Here is a 10,416-nt window from a genome sequence, read left to right as displayed (position 1 = left end):
AGTATTTAAGAACAAAAACTATAATTGGAATATATAAGAAGTCTGGGACAAAACTAAGAGACCAAATTTAAGAGACATTGGCATCAAGGAAGGAGTAGAGGTAGGCTATTGGCACTGGTAAATTCATAGCAAAAAAGTTTCCAAACCTTAGGAATTAGACAAACATCCAGCCACAGATTCATTTAGAACCTCAAATTGATAAGACCCAAAAATAATGTTTCCATGGCACATTATAAGTAAAGTGCTGAATACACATAGTATGCAGATAGTACATTGAGAATATACACATGAATATTAAAAGCTTCCAGTAGAGAAACATTAGGTCACTTTTGAAGATAAACCAATTTAAAAAAATCTTGATTTCCTAGTAGAAACTCTAAAAATCCAGGAGTGCTTAGATATGTTTCAAAACCTGAAAGAAAATAACTTCCAACCAAGATTATATAACCAACAATGCCAACCTTTAGAATCAAGTAGGAATAAAAACCTTCAAAGATAAGCATAAACTGAAATAATTCACGACTCCTAAGCCAGCATTCCACAAGATATTAAAGGAAATTCTGCACACAGAAGATAAAATTAGCAGAACTGAAGAAATAATAAATTTCACTAGAATAGTAGTTAAGCAAATGAGAATTAGGATCAAATTAAATATTAGAAATAAATAAAAATAATAAATAATAAATACCTTTCTATAATAACACTGAATATAACTAGTCTCAACTTTCCAATTAAAATACACACTGGTATAGTGGATTTAAAAACAAAACCCAACTATCTGTTGCTTGAAAGAGACACACCTAAGAGGCACAGACATCCATGAAAGTGAAAAGATAGAAAATGAGATTTCACTTAAATGCAGCAAAAATCAAGTAGGAATAGTGACTCTCAGATCCACCAAAGCAGAGTGCAAATCAAAGTCAATTAGAAGAGATGAAGAAAGTCACCAAATACTGGTAAAAGAAAAAATCTAACAAGAAGATATAACAATAGAAAATGTTTATGTACCAAGTATTAATATATCTAATTTCATAAAACAAACAATACTTAATATAAAGTCTCAGATAGATTCTAGCACAATAATATTGAGTGATTCAGCATACTTCTCTCACCAATAAATAAGCCACTCAACATAAAATCAGCAAAGACACTTCTGACCTGTAAAATACTTTAAATCAAATGCAAGGAACAGATATCCACAGAATATTTCATTCAACAACAGCTTAATACACTCTCTTCACATCTTCTCATAGTACACTCTCCAAAATAGATTATATTTTAGGCCACAAAACAAGTCTTAGAAAATACCAAAAAGTTAACATAATTCCTTCAATTTTATCCAATCAAAAAGGAATTAAGTTAGATGTCTAGAGGAATTAAACTCCAGAAACTATATAAATTCATGGAGATCAAATAATACACTTTTGAATAAGTAGCTCATTGAAGAAATCAGGAGAGAATTGAAACTTTCTGTGTGCATGTGTGTGTGTGTGTGAAAGAGAGAGAGAGAGAGAGAAATTGGGAACTGAATCTAATGCCTCACACATGCTAGGAAAGTGCTCTATCACTGAGTTACATCCAAAGCCCAAAACCAAATGATTCTTAAAATCAAACAAGAATAATTAATACGACATGCCAGAATCTCTTGAACACTATGAAGGTGGTTCTAAGAGGAAAGTCTATACCTATGAGTGTCTGTATTTTAAAACTAAGAAAGATACCAAATAAACAACCTAATGGTGTATTTAAAAGTCCATGAAAAAAAATGGACCAGTTTCTAATTCTAACCCTAAATTTAGGACAGAAATTAGAATTCCTAGTGTATCATCCCTAAAGAAAGGGAGGCTGTAAAACATGTACTGAATATTTCATTTCCCGATCTCAAAATCTACCCCAGTTAAAGGAACAGTGAGAGGAGGCCTGGGCTGGGAAGTCCAGATCATGCTATCTTGAGGGACATGGGCTTTCACCCATGCACACTGATAAATAGGACAGGCTAGTGTTGACTGTATAAGCCACTTTATTGCATGTACACCAGGACAGTTGCTCCTTGGGATGTTGATCAGAAACACGCACTTAACAAGCTAATTCTGATGATGTCCCAAAATACAAGATCCCTCTATAAATGGGACCAGGTGTGGGACTGAGGACACTGTGGAAGGATACTTGTCAGCTGTCCAGCCAGCCACCACTGTACAAAATGCCACAAAGGAGGCAGGCACACTTGGAAAAGCACTGTGAGGGGTGGGGGGGGGGCTCCCTTTCAGCCTGTGGCCACTGAACTCTCCTTAGAGTGGCCACTGACTCCTCACAAACTTTCTCCAACAAGTCACAGCTCTCTAGAGCTATCTCCAGGAAGTTTCTCTGACTTTGTCATTATGTGCTTCACTGCCCCAGCACAACTGGGCTGCTGAGACTGCTTGCCCCACAGGAGCAAGAGGGAAGAATAGGGTGGTCTTTGATTAAATGATACAACCTACAATTTCTGACTGGGATGGAGACACAGAATTTCCATGCACATATGTGTTTACAGCAGCACATCCCACAACAGCCAAGTTATACAACCAGCCCAGGTGCCCATCAATAGACAAATGGATAAAAAATTAGCACATATACACAATGGAGTTCTGCTCAGAAAAAGAATAAAAGAATAAAATTAGGACATTTGTGGGTAAATGGATGTAAGTAGAGAACATGCTAAGTGAAACAGGCCAGACACAGAGTCAAGGGTTAAATGTTTTCTCTCACATGCCAAAACTACAGAGAATAAAAGTAATTAAAAGGGTGATATTGTAAAAATGAAGGAAGATAGAGGAGATACGAGGTAACAAAAGAGAGGGTGAAGAGGAAGTAAAGGAAGAACAGGGGAATTAAGTCAACCAATTATACTAGGAGCATGTGTGAATATGTCACAATGTATTCCAATTTTATTTATAACTATCATGACCCAATTTAAAATAAATAAATGGAAGTAAGACCAATAGAGTAAGAAAGGGGGTGAGAGAAGAAGGGAGGGGGAGGAAAGGAGTTGTTTCAACTCTGGGCTGAAATAGAGAAAACTATGTTATATTCATTTATGGATGAATCAAAATGAACCCCACTATTATGTATTACTATAATGTATTAAAATAATAAATAGGCACCTATTGCCTCTTTGGTGTTGGACAAATTAATTAATTAATTAATCTTAATTAACCAGTGTGCCTGAGCTTCTTTGCTAGAAGGAGCTGGTGGCACTGTAATGTGTCAGCCCAGTGCTGCTACATGTGGAACCACCAAGTAAATGGCAGGTCAGTAGGCAATCACAGGGGCCGACCCCAGGCCATCGGGAAGGACAGGATCTGCACAGTGGCAAAGAAGACAGCCTCATAGTGTCCTGCAAGGGCAGCACATTGAGGTTGTCAGCCCACCTCCTCAAATACGTACAAACCGACCTGCAGACCTCTCCATGAAGGTCAGCACCCCTGCAAAACTCACCAAAGCTCAGAGATCTGCTCTCCTAAGAGCTGGAGCCTGGAGAGGACGCTCCCACCCCAGAGCAGTGACCAAGGGTATCAAAGAATGAACACTGATGGAGGACTTTCTGGGCAGGTGCCACCTTCTACACAATCCCTTCAGCACCTACTAAGTGCCTGCTCAGTTCTAGGCACTTTGGGTTCCACCGTGAGAAAGGTAAAGATGTCCCCATCTCAGTTAGTGGAATTGGATGCAGCACATAAGATACTGATAGATGATACATGATAAATAGATTCATAAATGATAATTGATGATAGATGATGGATATTTTAGATGATACATTAATAGCAAATAGATTTTTAGAAGAGTGGAGAGTGATAGATGATGGATTGATAACTAACAGGTGACTAACAGACAGAAGATAGATGATACCACAACTCTCCTTTCTTCCATTTGCTCAGCCTAGGACTTGGGGACCCTTCTCCACCCTTCTTCTTTAACCAACTTCACATCCTTTCATCAACTAATCCTCCTGGCTGCTTCCACAGCTTTTGTGGAACTGGTCTTACCTGCCTTCTTACCACTGCCTTGACCCAGGCCACCCCGCCTGCCCCAGGATCCTGCTGTGGCCTGTGTTGGCAGCCCTGCCTCTGCACATTGGGGTGTCCTCCAACAGGGCAGCAGATGAACAGACAAAATTTCCTGATGGACAGCGGGCACATCCTCATGCCAGGAGGCCTCCCAGGTATCCCCAGGCTTCTGTTGCCAGACCAGCACTCCTCCGCCTCCTTTGCTTCTGTGGACAGCAGCCCTGTGCAGCCTCACCTGCAGCTCCAGCCAGGTCCAAGCTGCTGCTTAGCTGCAGTTGGGAGTCAGCTACTGCCAGCAGAGTGAATGGCTCCCGTGCCATCTGTTGTCTGAACCCCAGCTTTTGTCACCCTGCAGAATGAGGACACCATGCTTACTGCTCACTGCTTTTGTGTCCTGTGTATGTGACAACCTGTCTGAATCCATGGGGTGGGACAGCCCCTCACAGCCCACTCTGTGGAGCACCACTGGCCAGTGGCTGATGCCATATGTTCCCCTAGAGCCCCTAGGGCCACCACACTGCTGTCATGGGCACACTTAACAGTAGATACAGAGAGAAATCCATGTCCCCAGGTCCCACCACTGCTGGAGCCAGGTTCTATGGCAGGTGGTCTGACTAAAGCTGTTATCTGGTAACACAGTAAGTTAAAGTAAAGGCCATTCCAGAAAATAAGAGGCTTGTTCTAGTGCTTTGGTTGCCTCCTTGCTGCAGCTGTACTTGCACTGGGGACTTCTGAGCAGTCAAACTCTCAGAAGCATCCTGAAGAAATGAGGACAGTGGTCCCTGGGGAACTTCTGGGTCGGACTCCCAAAGAAGCCACCAAGACCTAAGAATCACTGAAGAGGAACTCACGCAAATTTCTTTGTAGGGTTGGAAATGAAGCTTGTGGTCTTAGGCTGTACTGGAACGCTGTCTCCAAGATTGCCACCACAGTTTCCAAGACAAGAAGCCTTCCTCCATGAGGGACACTTTCACTGTGGCACCTGTGTCTGCATTTCCCTGCCACCCTGACCTTGGGTCACTTCTGTCCTGAAGATAACAAGCTGACTCACTCCTGAGACAGGCAGCAGACCCTGAGAAGCCTCCTCTTGCGTTTGTGGTGCCAGACATGGTTGAATGGTGCTGGGGGTGAGCAGGGAGAGGTGTGCAGGGCAAGGCTTGTTCCCTTCTTGTTCTATGAGACTGGGATCAGCAATGTAAAGCAACTCCATGTTGTTGCGAGGCTGTCATGACACAGGACCAGGCCTGGGAGGCAACGGGCCTGGGAACAAATCCCAGAGCAGACCCAGTCCTCGGCCTGAGGTTGGTCCAGCTTGACTCTGAGCCCCATCAGTGCCAGCTGGCTGTCAATGAGCGGAGATATAATCATGATGGCACCTGGCAGCTTCACATCTGCTAGGCTCCAGCCCCTGTCCAGGGAGAAACTGTCTGGGAAAACACATACTTCCCTGGGTGAGAGCCCTGGGCTCCAGAAAGCTGGGCCCCCAAAAAATCAAATTTTCAGGAAGCCCAAATCAGCCTCCACCCCCAGGATTCCCACTGAATGCAAGTTCCTGGGAGAGAATAAAGCTTTGGGGCTAAGGACAGATGGGCCCTCGCTCAAAATATAAAGAGCTGGGGCTGTAGCTCAGTGGTACAGCATGCCTGGAGTCAATCCCCAGACTATCTGTGGAGAGCACTGACGTGGATTCTGGTCTTTGGTGGCCTCCTAGCCCCAGCTGTACTTGCACTGGGGACTTCCTATGTAAGGTGCAAAATTGTTCAGCAATTCAATGCATAATACACTTCTAACATACTGACTGCCACAGCCTTTCCAAGCCTGATCTGAGCACACTGGGAACACACACAGCACCTGCGGTGGAGCAGTCAGCAACACAGCCAACCTCGCCCTGCAGGATTACTCATCTTCCATTGCTGTGCCAGGGTGAAACTCAGGGCCTGGCACATGCTAAGTGAACTCTACCACTGAGCCTCTCCCCAGCCCACAAAGTGCTGACTATATTATGCAGAGTGCTAAACACTGACCTAAAAGCAAGCACCAGTGGTTGTGTGGAGACAGTTTGTACCACTGTAAGCCTGGAAAACAGAAGTCAGGAACTAGCTGCATCTGGTGACCTTTCTGAGGTTTGGTGGGTTCTGGGGTCAAATGCAGAATACATTTCACATTCTCTGCACCCAGCCCTGGCTGAGGTCTTAACAGACCAGATGCTTCTGATGGTGCCCAAAAGTCACTTCCTGACTTCAGCAGTGTGCCGCCTAGGGAGACAGATTTCTCTAGATCATGACTGCTTGCTTCCACCACACCCTCTTGTGGTACCAGGGATTAACCCAGAGGCACTTAATAACAACATTCTCATGCTTTTTTAAAAAATAAATTTTTTTGAGACTAGGTCTCATTAAGTTCTTGAGCCTGTCTTTGAACTGTGATCCTCCTGCCCCAGCCTCCCGAGTCTCTGGGATTACAGGTGTGCCCCTTGGCTCCTATAAAGAAACCAGTCCTTCCTTCAACTTTTTCTCCTACTACAAACAGCAGCAGGAACCACAGGTACCCCTTCCCCTTACCTGTCACTCCCCATTCACCCTCCTGCCTGTAGGCCCTGGTGGCCACTCCCCTGCTCCGTCTCTACAGATCTGCCTGCTGGGAACTCTTCCTGTAAATGGCATCTCAACACCAACAGTCTTTCATGACTGACTTTTTTCCCTTTGCATAATGTCCATGCCGTTCCTCCAGTGGCAGCATGGAGCAGTACATGATGTCCTTGCCCAGTAATACTCCATTGCAAGGACCTGCCACATCTCACCTGCCCACTCTTCAGCTGATGGGAACCTGACTTCATTGCTCTTTATTGATTCCATGACTACTGAGAGCCTGAGGCTGGCCTATAATGGACTTCCATTTGGCCATTGTCTGTTTCTGAGTGTTTGTGCTTATCATGGGGGTGGTTTAACTATGAACTCATGATGTCCCTCCCGTTTAACCTTTTTTCCCCAATCTGTGGTGTGAACTTCATCTAAAATTCATGTTTTGAAATTTAGTGCCCCAAGGTGGTATTAAAAGTGGGACTTCTGGGAAGTGGAGCCTCATGAATGGATCAGCACCCTAATCCATTAGGGAATTAAGAAAGCAGTGTAGGCCCGTTCCCTGTGCCCTGCCACCCCTCTGCCGTGGGAGGACAGTGTTCACATCCCCATGGAGAACACAGCAACAGGCACCCTCTCAGAGGGAGAGACCAATGCTCAACAGATACCGGCTCTGCCAACACCTTGAACTTGGACACTCCAACCTCCAGAACTGTGAGAAAACTAACTTCTGTTATAAATTACCTAGTCTCAGGTATTTTCATATAGCTACACAAAAGAACCCAGACATCTATTAACCCAGTACATTCAACTTACATGTCAGAGGCCAGAGATGATGCACAGCTGTAATGCTAGTGGCTGGGGGAGGCTGAGGCAAGAGAATTACAAGTTCAAGGCTAGCCTCAGCAACATATCAGGGACCTAAGAAACTCAATGAAACTCTGTCTAAAAGCAAAAAATAAGAAGGACTGGGAATGTGACTCCATAGTAATGTGCCCCTGGATTCAATCCATAGTACCAAAAAAAAAAAAAAAAGAAAGAAAAATGTAAAAAACATTTCCCAGTGAGAATGCCTCCCTGGTGCCACAAGTTTCCCACCCATAACCCTCTGAAGGCCCACTGGCCCTTGTTCTGCCCTTTCCCCTGCCTTGGCCAGGCTCTTTCAAGTGACTTTGTGTGGGCATCTGTGCACACTGTCCCCTTCTGCTGGGCGCTCTGAGAGCAACAAGCACTTTTACTGTGTGTTCTTCTCCAGGTGTGATTTTTTAAATTGTATTAACATTATATTTCATGTTATAATGTTAGTAATAAACCACATTCAAGGTAGAACAGTCTCTGCATTTTAGGAGCTTATGAGGATATGAGATGGTTAAATGAAACAAATATCACAAGGGACTAGCCAAGAAACCAGGGTGGTCTTAATCATGTATTCTTGATATGATCTTATATAAATGTTAAAAGTGATATTCACATTATTCAGAAATTTTAAATTTGTTCTTAATCAAAGTAACATATGCATATAGTTTTTAAACTCTGATGATGGCTAAAAGTGCATAATAAAATCACTGATCTGCTTCCCTTCTTTCCTGTTTCCTCCCCTCCTCGACTCCCCAGAGGCAGCCACTAGAGTCGTTTTAGTTTTTAATTTACCTGCATTTCTGTGTTTTCAAACGCCCACATTCTGCCCCCTCCTCACAGCAGGTCTTATTGCTATTCATTCTTTAGTCACTGCCGCCCCATGGCAGGAGAGGGTCTGGCAATCTTCCTGCCGCCCCCTCCGGCGCGGGTTGACCCCGGAGCCTCACCTCTGAGCTGCTCCCCAGCCCTGTGTTTGGCTCCGAGAGCATGGGCTGGGCTGCAGGGCTGGCCTGACCCGGCCGCCAGGTCCTCGGTGGAGCCTCTAGAGCCCACTGTCCCACCCACGCCCAACTCTGCAGCGGGACACCTTCTTGGTGAAATCCTCCCTCTGTTTTCGTGACCGTGCAAGGACACTGCTCCCACGGGGCAGATGGGCGTCTGAGAGGGCACTTGCCCTGCTTCCCCGCTCTCCTGTCTTCCTGGGGTCTCTGCACGAATCCCCGGGTCCAGAGCAGGCTTTTCTGCATCAGGAAGCCTCCTGCCCTGGCTCCCCACGAGGTCGCCCCGCAGCTCCTAGGCCTGCGGTGCGAGTGGCCGGTCTCTCGCGGTAGCCCCGGTAGCTGGGAAAGGTCAAGAACTCTGTTTGCTGATCTCTTGGTCGGCTTCTTCTCTTACTGTTCAAGTCCAAGTCCGTGTCCAGTTCCCTGTGGCTTCATGATGGCGCCGAGAGGTGAGGGACAAGCTCCTGATTGTACAGCAGGTCCCTGGCTGGTGCAGCTCTCCTTGGGCCCCTGCCGAGCCCAGCAGGTGGGTCAGGCCCCCAGTGCACAGGCGGGGTCCTAATTCAGAATTCAGCCAGCCATCTCCATTGCCCCTCCCCTTCCCAATGCTGTCACTTTTCAATATTAAATATCACCCTAATCCAGCCTGGTAAGCACAGCGCCTCATCTCTCTGCTCATATAAATTACAGCTTCCCCGAGGATTTCTTCTGCTCGGCCACCCTGAATTTGGCCATGCCCCCTCTTGATTAAAATGACTGTTGAAGTGATCTATGCTGCGACTATGCGGCCTCAGAGCACCACAGTGAGGCCACTTGATGACCTTCAAGCCTAGTGTCCATTGTAGTCCCCAAGGAGCATCTGATCCTCAAATGAGCTGATGAGCAGGCCAGGGAGACACCTTCCAGCTCCCTGGAGGTCACTCAGCACTGAGGCCTCCAGGGAGAGGTGACCTGCCTCTGGGTCTCCCAGAAATTAAGTCAGGAACAGTCCAATTCCAGTCAAACGAATCTTGTTAACCTTTTAAATCATTTTCCTGCCCCCCGCAAAAAAAAAAAAAAAAAAAAAAAAAAAAAAAATCCTTAAAAGCAATGGACATATAAAAATTAAAAAAAGTTATGTGCATGGAAGTAAAATTCTTGCCCTGGTGACAGACTTGATTAGTGGTTTGTTTTTTGTTTTTTTTTTTTTTTTTTTTTTTGGTCTCCTGGGGCACCCAGGACCCCACTATTTCTAGCACAAAAGGCATGGAAAAGCCCACTGGCTGCTCTGCACTATGCCTCCAACACATCCTAAGGTGTCCATGGAGGGCTGTGTAGCAATGGGAGTCCACTGGTCCCACGGCCTCTGCTGAACCAGTCAGTGTACCAAGAACTGTCACCCACTGGGGCTGCTCCTTCCCTGAGGGATGATAGCTCTGTCAGCTCACATTCATCAGAAATTCCTGCTGCCTCCCCAGGTGCATACTGCACCAGCCTTACATTTTCCTAGAGCACATGGGATAAGAAACTAGTGTGCAAAGCCCTTTTCTGAAGTATGTCCCCACATTGCTGGGGAGGTGTCTGGGCTACGCCTGTCCAATTCCTGCACAGTGGAGAAGTGCTACAGGCAGAGAAGGCAACACTTTATCTAATTCTCCATAGTACACCATCATTCTCCAGGGCACCCTGGGTTTCTTCACCAGCTGTGTTCTGCAATCATTGTCTCAGGGAGGGTGGGAGTGACAAAGGCCAGTCATTCCATCTCCTCTGGAGAGCAAACTCTGCTGTCCACCCCAGTTCCAAGGGTGCAAAGCCCATACTGCCGGCAGGGGGGGGGCGTGTGTTTCTCTTCCCTCCTGGGCTCCTTCTTCTAAAGGCCTCATTGCAGGGGCTGCAAATTCAGTGGGAACAGAAATCTCCTCTGCGCCCTTTGTAAAGGCCTGGGAGTTAGAC

This window comes from Callospermophilus lateralis, chromosome 14 (genome assembly GCF_048772815.1).
Source record: "Callospermophilus lateralis isolate mCalLat2 chromosome 14, mCalLat2.hap1, whole genome shotgun sequence".
NCBI lineage: Eukaryota > Metazoa > Chordata > Mammalia > Rodentia > Sciuridae > Callospermophilus > Callospermophilus lateralis.
This window is presented reverse-complemented; position numbering follows the sequence as displayed.